Genomic DNA, 11,634 nt, shown 5'->3' with positions numbered 1-11,634 from the left:
TTCAGAGGTTTAAGGAAAATAAAGGGACGGGTGCATGAGACTGAATTAAAGCGTTTGAGGAGCGTATCCACTAATAATTGTTATAATTAATTATGAATAATTAATTAATTAATAATTGATTAATAAGTTATAATTTTGTTAAAAATATTTCATTTGATCATTACCTCAAAATGTGACAAGATCTGTTGAGATTAATAAAGTTCTGAATATTGATATCTGTTTCCTAGCTTGTTGCCATTATTGATAATTATGCTAAGAAATCGGTGTTTTCACATAGAGAAGTATCATTATTATTATTAATAATGAATAACTAAAGGCAAACTAAGCAAATTTATTATTTCAAACTGGTAGCCCTTCGTATGATTCAGTACCCATGAAGTAGCCCGCAGTTTCAAAAAGGTTGGTGACCCCTGCTCTAGGCAAACCAGTAACCCTCCACTCTTTCGCCGCGTGGCGAATTCGCTGCTCGCCACGTGTCAAAAATGTGATCTTGAGCTAGACAACGTGGTTGCATGTGAGTATCTGTCAAACTTCCAATAAAAGGAAGACACAGATAATTTTGATCAAGTTTATTTATTGTGAGGAGTTCTACAAAAATGTACAAAATTATAGGCAACTACCCAAAATTTAGCTTTTCCCTACCACTTAAGTGGACATTAAAATTTAAAAAATTCCTACAAAAAAAAAAACAACCTTTTTTTCCACCAAAAAAATATTTTTCATAACTTATAACTTAATTTGAAATAACAAAGAGTTGATTTGAGCACATTTCCAGCAGTCGCTTAGGTTTACTGGCTCATCCTCTCATTTTTTTCAATTTTTTTTCCACTTGGTTTGTTCTCTGAGTACAAATGTCTAGAAATGTTAGCGTTTCTGTTTTTCAACATAATTTCTATCTTTTTTTTTGCATTAAAATTTAATTTATAAACTTCACCTTAAATGTTTTTGTAAAGCACTGTCTTTTAATGTTTTCCCCCTCATGTTTCCAATTAATAAGTTGCTGTTGCACTCATGAATACTAGTTAAGCTATATACTCAACCAAAAACTATTACAACAATCATTTGTCTTGTTTAATAAAGTTACAAAACTGCATTTTCGAGAAAGCTCTGGATACCCTCTATACCCTCCAGCTGTTGGTAATAGACAGAGCGTGCAGAAGTACCTCAGTCAACCCCACTTTAAAAAGACTTGACTCTTGTGTCTGCCCTGCCAACAATAGAGCATTTGGCAGCCTTTGCTTGTAGCTGGGACATGTAAGACCTCGGAGAGACGGCACAGCAACACAATCCGTCACATTTGCGCTGGTGGCTAACCCGGGGAGAGGTGTTCAGTGGAGGGGGGTGGAACTGTGGGAATTCTTTGGTTAACGACTATCGGTTATCCGATTCCCAACAAAGAAACTCCTCATAAGCTGGTGAAAGTGGGAGGGCGATTGAGTTGAACGGTGCTCAGTGGAAGTGACTTCAAGTTTCAACGCTTGATGGTTTCCACCTCCAGAAGTGTCAGCATGTATTTTCATGAAATGTTGCTCTTAGTTTGAACAGTCATTTGGTAAGTAATACCAATGACCTCAAAGGTTCAAATCCCACAACCCAAGTTTTTACCTATTCCTACCTAATATTCTTGTTTAGTGTAAACAGCAGGACTTTATATCTTTTGCAGAATTGTCTTTACACCTAAAGCCTTCGTCACAACTGCACCTATGGGTGGATGAGGGCAAAAGATGAGCAAACCAGTATGGGGTACACGGATGGCCTGTACATAATGTCCTGGATGTAGGCCGCTTTGGCAAGCAAAAATATTCATATGGACATGCTGCGAGCATCAGGTCATGGCGAACACTTAAGCAACACATAAGGGTAACTAAATACCAATCACCAAGAGAGACGTATCAACTTATCACGTAGGAACCTTATAAAACTCAGTAGGTACCATGTAAGTAGCACATAGATACTGCGTAAATACCTAGTAGGTACCTGTAGGTACAATCTGGGTACCGTACTGGGATACATTCCCAGAAAGTACCTACTGAAAAAAGGAAGTATTATCAGGTGAGGTAAGTTAGAGGTAGACATTTTTATTTTTCAGTGTCCCGAACACTCCATTTTATGTTCTGTTACTGGTTTATAAAGCTTTGAATGGCTTAGCATCAAAATGCATAACTGACCTCTTGACCCAGTATGTACCAGCCAGACCTCTCTGGTCATCCTTGACTGTTAGAAATCACGAAACGACACAGTCAGAGTGTAGTCTGGGCATCCAACGGACAGTAAAAATCCTCTCACCCTGTGGTGCAGCATTTACACTTGGTCAGTAAGGATCCACCCTACTGACTAATTCAATTCCATTTTATTTTATTTATACAGCCCAATATCACTAAAACAATGTACCTCGATGGGCTTCATGCCAGTAATTGTACAGAAGCAGAAGGTCAATCATGAAATATAAACAATAGCTAATTGCTAAACTAAACAAAACTGGTTATCCCTGTCTGTAAACCCTCCGCTCCTGTGGAGGGAAGTGGAAAAGAGGAACAACATGAGATTCGCACTGCACCAAACAGAAGCATAGCTGATGTAGCTGATGTGCAGCACTACTTTCATTACAAGTGTGTGGCTTACATTGTCACTTATTACACACATGACATTCGTGCAATCTATTTTCCTTTTGTCTCTTATGGTGGCCACACGAGCCTCTTATGCTCCTCTCTATGACCCTCCATGGGCCAGTATGGGTGTGTGTGACTAAAGCTTTAGACACATTTTGTTGTCCTCATATCATCTCCAGTGTTGCATGAGACCTTAGTTGAACTATCATAATGTCATGCATGCTAATTAACTAACGAGTACAGTGTCCTTGATTATATTGATGGTTAAACCAATAGAGTGCTGCTGTGATTGCAGCTAACTGTGCCCTCAGGGGGGAAGGTCAAACAGGAAGAACAAATTTTGCACACTATGGCATGTGACATCCAGAGGGACTGTAACTTTAGTCTTTGGTTTTTTCACCCGTTTGTAGGATTCATATTTCTTATCCGAGTCTGCTACAACTATGAAAAACATCCTAACAGACCAAAAAAAGAAGAAAAAAAAATCAGTCCCTGAGGGAAACACCCTGCTCTTTGGGTGAGCACTAAATCTGGTACTTAGGGGTGGTTGTCTGTTGTTTTTATGTGTACTTGAGCGTGTAAATATGTTTAGTGTCCTCAAGTCCATAACCTCCGGAACCGTCAAGCGGTGCCTGGCCTGGCAACATCCGTAACTGGTGACCCCTGTAACTCCTGCGCTGCAGATAACCCTGCTTGGACTCTCCCCGCAGATGATAGATACCCCGTCGTCTCCCGAACCACCCCGGTAGCCTTTGACCTCCCCAGCACCTCTGCCTCTGTGAGCAGCCGCCCTTGCATTCCAGCCCAGGCGCTGAAACTTGAGCCTGCGGTGAGCTCATCGGCCGGGCCACGGAATCAGGAGTTAAATGATACCAAAAAACCCGAGAAAATTGAGAGAGAAAGGGGGAGAGGCAGCTGTGGGAATTGTGCAGGTCTGGAACTGGTTCTGTGTGTCTACTCGCAGAGAGGCTCCTTGGGGGGTTAAGTTACAGCAAACAAAGCGAGGAGACGGAGGAGAAAGAAACTGTTGCTATTTTTCGAATTCTCTTTGCTTTTTCACCTCTCCGGTTTTCTTCGAACTCGCCGTACCGCACCGGCGAACTAACGAGCCCCGCCGGTCGCTCCTCCTGTCTGGGAGCAGGGCTGGGATTTGGGTGTAATGCCGTGAGGTCGCGCTCCTCACTCTCTCAGCGCCTCTGTTCCTCGCTGACCCTGCCATGACCACCAAGTGTCTGAAGACGGTAAGTGTCCCCCCCCTTTTTTCTTTTTTTCAAGCTCGGTTTTTCTCTCCTTGCTTGTAGAAATGCAGACGTCAAAAAAACAGAAATGGTTGCTTTGAAAGTGTCTCAAAAACCATTAGGATTCATGTCCTGCACTGCCATGAGTACCATTAAGATTTGTAATCACAGCAAACATAATTACACCAATCAGTGTCTCTCTGAGTGTGAAGGTTGGCTGCACACACTGAAAAAAAACAAAAAAAAAACACACTTAGTGAGAACATTTTTAACCAAAAGACAGGCGTTTGAAAGTTGCCATATGGATTATAAATCTGTGTTATTCAACTTGTCTAAAACTGATTTTTAAACACATATATGAGTTTTAAAGAAAATGTGTCCGGTTTAGATGCTTATTTTTATGTTAAGTATATAATATTAATTATATATTTAAAAATCACATTTCAGGACCACGTTTTAATGTAGTTTTGAAATGGTAACAAAACATCTTCAACTTGCATCCTTAAAAAAAAACAAACGTATTCTAGTTTGCATTTTAATCAGCTGAAGTTTACTTCTGATCTGATTTCATTATTTAAAAATAGGTGCAAAGTCATTCAACGCAGGTAAACACACAGCACTGCTTAGAAAAATAATGACACCGCCATGATCAAAAGCTTTGTTGCGGGGCAAAGTTGCCCCGAATGAACTCAATTTATAACAGTGTTTTTACTTACGGGTTTCATTTAACACGCCTCCCGCATGCCAAATCCGAGACCACAGATGTGATTAATGAGAAAGCATCACAATGTACGGCGAAGAACTGCACGCCGCTCCGGAGGATCATTTAATATTCTGAATACATTCGCTGTTGCTGTTCAGCAGAACGGTGGAGACGGTAGTCCCCACAGAGTTCGACTGCGGAATGATTTACTACAAGAACGGCCGGCAGACAGCAAACAAGTCAAGGGTCAGATCCATAGTACGCTGAAAGGAAATACAGCGTTCTCTGACATTTCTGTCAAATACACCCCTTCATCGGATAAGAAGGGTCATCTTCATTGACCTGCCCATCATGTGGGCAGCCTTGGACTCCAGCATGAAACCATTTTGACTTACCAAACTTATTGCTTAATATCTTTTAACCGGACAACTGGCAATTTTTAACATTTTATCAAAGAAATGCATATCCTAAAGCTAACAATTCAGTCAAAGAAAATACTTATAAATGTGTATCTTAAATCTTTTGTGTCACTACGTTGAATCCCAATATTCTACACACAGGATAAATGAGCAGATAGTGCGCTAAAGGCTCTGATTCCAAGGAAATTACCTCATTTTTCTAAACAACACATCAAGAGCAAATGCTTTAAAGTAAACTCCCGACTTCACTCTTGACTCTAGCGCTGGGTTTATTTAAAACTCACAATTTGCAATAAAATGAAAACCGCTCTGTACATGCGTTTTACTGTGACTATAGCTGTCTTTTACTTCTAGCAAGGGTTTGATTAGAGGTTCTTTTTTGCCTTAACCAAAATTGTCATAGTTATTTACTTTATTTATCTATTTTTTTTTGCTAACAATACTGATCTTAAAGGTCTTTTCGAGCTTAACATCTTGTTTTTGTTTTTTTGTGCCAAAAATTAAAACTACGGTGGCCCGGAAAAGCAAATCGCATCAACAAATCAATTAAAGATTAAATATCACAGATAAAAAAAAAATAAAAAAAATAAAAAATGTTAGATTTTAAAATTCAAAGCAAAATTACAGAAACCAATATGTAAAAAAAAAAGTATTATGAGAGATTAATGAAGGGATTTGGACGATTGAGTTTTGAAGAAGCAAAAAGACAGAGCTGACTGAGCAGTGGAAAAGTGACCAAATGTCAATCCAGTTTACCTTTTTTTTTTAGTTTTCATTTATGCAAATTACTTTTTGTTTTCTGAAACTTTTTATTTTGTTTCATTTCTTTTGGAGTTAAATTACAGTTTAATTTCTGGAATTTAGTTTTTATTTCTAAAATGCAATATTTCATTTTATGTTTTTTTTGCTTTTTTATTCGCCATTGTGATCTTTATTGTCTTTTTGTTATATAGAAACTACAATTTTTACAAATATAGTCATGTAACACATTAAACATTGGCTAATTTGAATGTAAAACACCTATAGAACAAAAGAAATGTTAAATTATTATATAAACATTTTCAAAAGAACACCATGAAATGTATTTTCTGTTAATACACTTGCAGTCAAATCTTTAATGAAAAATGTTCTCACAAAAATATAATTTAGACAACTATATTTGTTACGTTTTCATTCAAAGAATAAAACTGTAAAAGTCATCTGAAACACTGACACAAGACAGATACTGCAAAATATTGCAGTGACAGAAAACCATCCTGAGGTGAAGTCTTTCTTAATCTCCAAATTCCACATACGACTTTTCACGTGTCAGCTCGGTAAAACATGTTACTTGTGTGTTGGCGTGGATGACAGCTGAACAGGCACCTTTAGGAGGCATGGGGATTTAAGTGCCAGAAGTGAGCTCTGTCACCTGTAATTGCTTTGGGGGACAAACTGGGAGTCTGCAACTGTTTTATACGTCTTCACTTGTATGAGCCCATTTGATGGATGAAATGTTTTTTTTTTTTTTTTTTTTTTTTTTTTTCGGGGAAATGGCACAGAGTCAAGCCCGGGTTTCTCACATTGACCATTAAAAGACATTTGTGCTTAGAAGTAAAGTCACTTTATTTGACAAAAAATGACAGCAAGTTTTAGGAATATAAAGCAATTTATGTACATTTTGAATGATTTTTCATCCTATATATACAGGTCCCTTGCTACATTGTGGTTCAACTTTTGCTGTTTTTGTGTGTTCTTTGTCGGTGTGTGAATTGTGAATCAATCTCCACCTTTCCGTGTCTCCTCCACTGTGAAATCTACGTAGCATAAATTTTGGACCACCATTTTATAACCTGGAATGTCTTATATATGGATTATTTCTGGTTGTGCTTACTGATGTCAAAGCTTTTATGTGATCTATGTGGCGCTTTGTCAAAGCATGGTTGGGTGTTTTTGTAAATGTGCTAACGTGTCGTTAGTTTGCTAACAATGTTGGAGTTAGCTTAGTCAAAGTAACATGTTTCAGTGTTATCAGTCAGCTCTTTTTACCAGTTGCAAACACAGTGGAGAGTGGATGTGCTAACATGGCTAATGCTAAACATGGCTAATACGTAGCATGTTACGGTAGGTCTCGCTTAACCCTTTAATACCAGACCTCCAGGATTTGTTCTTTCATCCACTGTAATTTTTAATTGTTACCACGATCAATGTAATTCTACTGGAATCACGGTGATTGTGTTAATGGTTGAAAAGTTACAGTATGTTAAAGATTTTGTGTTTAAGCGTCACTGCCGACGCCTCAGGTGTTGAATGGTTAATTCGCCTTGTTTTCTAGTGCGCTCCATAGTACAGAAAATACAGTAAGTCTTTGATCGTGATCAGGTCTTTGTTTTCATTCTATAATACTGGATTTATCTTTCTTCAAATATTTGAACTTTGAGAGTTTAAGCAAGACAGAAAAGTCTGAGAATAGTCTCTGTAGTGATGGGGTTTTTCAGCCTTAAAACATTTTTACTGATTGTAAAAACAAGGATGACTGCTCCGCGGAATTCACCCATATCTTAAGATTTGCCATAAGCTTACAAACTTGATGTACTGTTTGGGTCAGGGAATGACAAAAACTGACTGGAGGCATGAATCAACCGCTGTCTCATGCTAAGCTTGCCTGTGGGGCAAAGAGCTGAGACAAAAGCCCCGGAGAGAGCAAGGACTGTGGGCAAAGAGAAACAGACAAAAGTGAGCTTTTTAAAGACATCCAACACAAGGACATCTTTGTTCTTCCACTGTCGGGGTATTCTCTTTCTAAGACCAGTAGGACTTAAATATAGTGAAATGTTCTGGTATAATGCGATTATTGGCAAATCAGAAAACTGAGGTTAATAGGAGTTAAGTGTCTGTGAAAAATCAGTCTGTATATACATCTGCAAATGAACCTACGCGCTGCCAACTCGGCTCAAATTCCTCCCGCCTCCATTCAAATAAACACAACTCTATAGTTCATAAAGACTGTTGTTGCTGTATATTTGATGAAGATAATACCAGGATGGTTGGAGCATATTCATTAGATTCAAGTCTGTTGCTGGAACGCTATATCAACACACAGATTGAGGTAAAAAGTTCCAACCGTGACCTCATGCGAGACTGGAAGGTCGAACGCCATGGAAGCAGCATTAGCCCATGACAGGTCCAACCAACAGCTGTTTTCATCAAACACTCGTAATCTCCGCCAACGCCCCGTTTAATGGAGGACCCCGTCAGTCTGAGTGACAGATTAACAGATAAAAATCTTCCTTGACCTCTAAAAGATGACCAAAGCTAAGCAACTGCTTTTGTAGTATTCAGCTAGGTGTCAACTTTTATCGGATTTTCTTTTATTAAGCAAAAAGACATTTGCTGAAAAGCAGTTCCACTTCATTTTTTTTTTCACTGCAGTAACAAATACTGTTAGATTACAGCAATTCCATCTCCTAATATATCAAAAAGGCTCACAAGAAACTAGAAAAATACTAATAATTTTATTAGCCTATTTTTTTTAACCAATATACCTAAAAAAAAAAAGGAAAGTCCAAATCTTTCCCATTCAAAGTCTAAATAGAAGTAAATATAACCTCAGTTGAACTTAAGCATGTGAAGTATTACACCCTGTCATTATATGTTCAACAAAAACCAAACCAAAATGTGGCAGATCAGGGGATAAGAACTGGGTAAACACGGGTCTGAAGGTAAGTGCCATAAGACACTCAGAGGCTACAAGTCTGGTTTCTGTTGTTTGTTCACCAGCTTTAGGATCCTGCGTTTTAGCGCAACACCTAGTCTGCCCTTAAGCCTCCAGGTTACACCTAAATCCAGTCTCACGTAAAAGGCGTATCAACCTGCAGGGGTGGTTGGGGTTAATTTTAATCAAGGATTGATCACGCATCATTAAGCTTTAGAGTCATTGTTGACGGACCAGGTTGAACATGAAACCACCGTCTTCTTTGTTTTGTTGACAGCGCCCCATTTGTTTGTTGTTAAAGAAAAGTCTGAATATTAACAAAGATATTTCAGCGAAAAATGGTAGCAACTGGTTATTTTAAATGTATTTACTTTTTTTATGTTTAAATCTAACAATTAAGTACAATAAATTTACAAAACTAAGTGAAAAAAAATTATATTTGTGAGTTCATAGTTTTAATTTAATTTATTTTATAGCCAACATATGCCATCCTTCTTCCTGTAAAAAGCTTGACAGTTTATGAAATAATTTTTGAAATAGTGCTTTTTAATGTTACTGCTTATTAGTTTAAAATGCAGATTCCACTTTATTTTCTGATAGCCTAAGTCGACATAGATCCTTTGAAAACTAACCAAATAAATTAGTTCATTTATGAGTTGTTGTCAGTGGCATCCAATATTTAACATTAAGATTTGCCATTGACTTAGTACATGGGTCTGCGACCTATAACACTTAAAATGCCATTTGGGTCAATTTCTCTCTGATCACAACCCATTGGGATCCATTTGAAAAACAAAACTTTGTATTTATGTTTTTTTTTTTTAGAAATATGAATAAACAAGTATTTTTTTGGCATAAATAAAACAGTCTTTAACTGAAAATAGATTTTTGTAAAAATGTAAAAACCAAATGTTTCATCTATGTGCACCTCAGCCATCATTTTATTAATATAACTAATCTAAATTAAATAAATACCAATTAAGTAATCCTTACTTAAAAATGCTATTTAATTTTCTTTTATTGATTTATTTTGTTCTTTTTTCCCCTCTTTGTATTTTAGTTTGGAGTTGGACCTTGGTAGTCTTAGTTTGTATGCTTTGTTTATTCGTTTTCTTTAGGTAGTTTTGGTTAGGCAGCCATTCGCAGAGTTGCTGACTCAGACAGTCGACATGGCTGGGTCTGCAGTCTCCCCAACTTATTTTATATTTACCCAAGGAGCCACCATGGAGAGATAAAAAGAGCCACATGTGGCTCTGGAGCCGCAGGTTGCAGACCCCTACCCTATGGCTTCTGTGCTTTAGAGTCTCACAGAGTGATAAGGTATTTTAATTTTCTTTTTACTAAAAGCTTTGTGATTTTCTTTAACCAGAAAGCCACAAAGGACAGGTAGATGAGCCAGACCTGGTTAGGGGGCTGCAGGTTGCAGACCCCTGACTTAGTAGGTCTAAGATGAAACCAACACTTTCTTCTTCTCCTTTTTTTATTTTTATTTTTTTACAGCATCTTGAAACCTAAAGAAAACCTAAAAAAATCCAAGATTTTCACTTTTTTTAAGTCTATGTCAACATAAATCCGTTAAAAACAAATAAAAAAGTTATTAGTGTGATTCTGTAGGTGTGGCTGTATGTTTCCCATTATTTCCAAAAGAGATGATTAAAATAAATAAATTAAAAAAAGTAAGTAATAAGAACATTTCCAGAAGAGCAGTAAAATCAGACACAAAACAGACAAAACAGCACCCTGATCCCTGCTTATCTGCTTTAACCACTCTGAATTTTTAACAGATTTCAAGCCGCTGACACATTCCTGACTCAGCTGGCCTCCTTCACCCACATCTTTACTCTTTATCTCAGATTCTGTGTTCACACCTGATAAAAAAAATATATGTTTTTTACTGTCTGCTTGAGTCTCAGACATTGACTGGGTTTTGTGGCGGTTTGTTTTCACAAAGATGAAAAAATAACCAAAGATTAAATCCCAGACGGAGATGATTCTTCTCATGCTTTCGCACTATAGATGTCCTGGTACTGCGGGCATCCCATCAGATATAGACATATTCGGAAAAAAACATTCTCAATATCCAAAAAAATGACATGTTTATACATGTAGTGCCAAAAAAAATGTAAAAAATGTATTTTTGAACAAATCTATTACTTTTTTTAAGATAATTGATCAAAAACTGCCTTAAGTTTTATGTTTTTTTTGCATGAAATATAAAACTCACATAGTATGAGCCTGTTGTCATCATGTTTCTTTGTTCATTATTTCCTTTATCCTGAGAATGTGACATCACCCTCTGGTTTCGTTGCAAAACATCAACTCGTGACTCGATGATGCGGGCGAGAACAATGCTGGAGTTGTCACAATACAAAATGAAATCGCACGTTACACTACCTGCTTTTCCACTCGTCATGAAAGTCTTCCATTTAACTTTATGGTGCACAATAGTATGTAATGAAAAATGAGTGATCCAGGAAAGCTCCTGTCTTTGGAAAGTCTGTTTTCTTGGGTTTTTGCCCGCCGCTACTTTGGTTTTTCCATAGTCCGGCCTTGCTGTCTAAAAAATCTAAATATTTTTCTCATTTTGTGTGTTGCTCACACAGTCAGCTGTCTGCTGAGTGATGAACTTCCCAGCATTTCAAAAACCCAACAGTAATTGCTTGGTAATTAGAGATAAAAGTATGCAGCAAGTGAAAGCCCGACCTTTCATTATGTCACTGGGAGCCTAGAATTCAGAGGCATGTGACATCCTTTGGAGTTCCCCAATTATTCGAATAACCTGGATGTTACGAAAACAAAGAGATATAATCTCTCTTGAGCGGCTGACAGATTTCACCCCGTTTGGAGGAAAAAAAAGAGCTTTTTGACTGAAAACAGCTCCTGGCACTCGTCCAGCTCCACCACATTCCACTTTCACATGACCTTCTCAACAGACCTGGCCCGGAGCGAGAGCCGCCCCGTCCGTCCCTAA

General features: G+C 37.7%; 1 protein-coding gene across 1 annotated transcript in view; it reads left to right on the top strand.

Moving 5' to 3' along the window:
- The first annotated feature begins 3,408 nt into the window (after positions 1-3,408).
- Positions 3,409-11,634, top strand: part of flrt2 (fibronectin leucine rich transmembrane protein 2) — a 54,674-nt gene continuing 46,448 nt past the window's right edge. Inside the window, exon 1 of the mRNA XM_024291233.2 lies at positions 3,409-3,850. The gene's annotated coding sequence lies outside the window, so the exon portion shown is untranslated. The remainder of the gene's footprint in view (positions 3,851-11,634) is intronic.

Source organism: Oryzias melastigma, linkage group LG24 (assembly GCF_002922805.2).
Source record: "Oryzias melastigma strain HK-1 linkage group LG24, ASM292280v2, whole genome shotgun sequence".
NCBI classification, from domain to species: Eukaryota; Metazoa; Chordata; class Actinopteri; order Beloniformes; family Adrianichthyidae; genus Oryzias; species Oryzias melastigma.
Note: the sequence above shows the minus strand (reverse complement) of the source record. Positions and strands in the feature narration are given on the sequence as shown.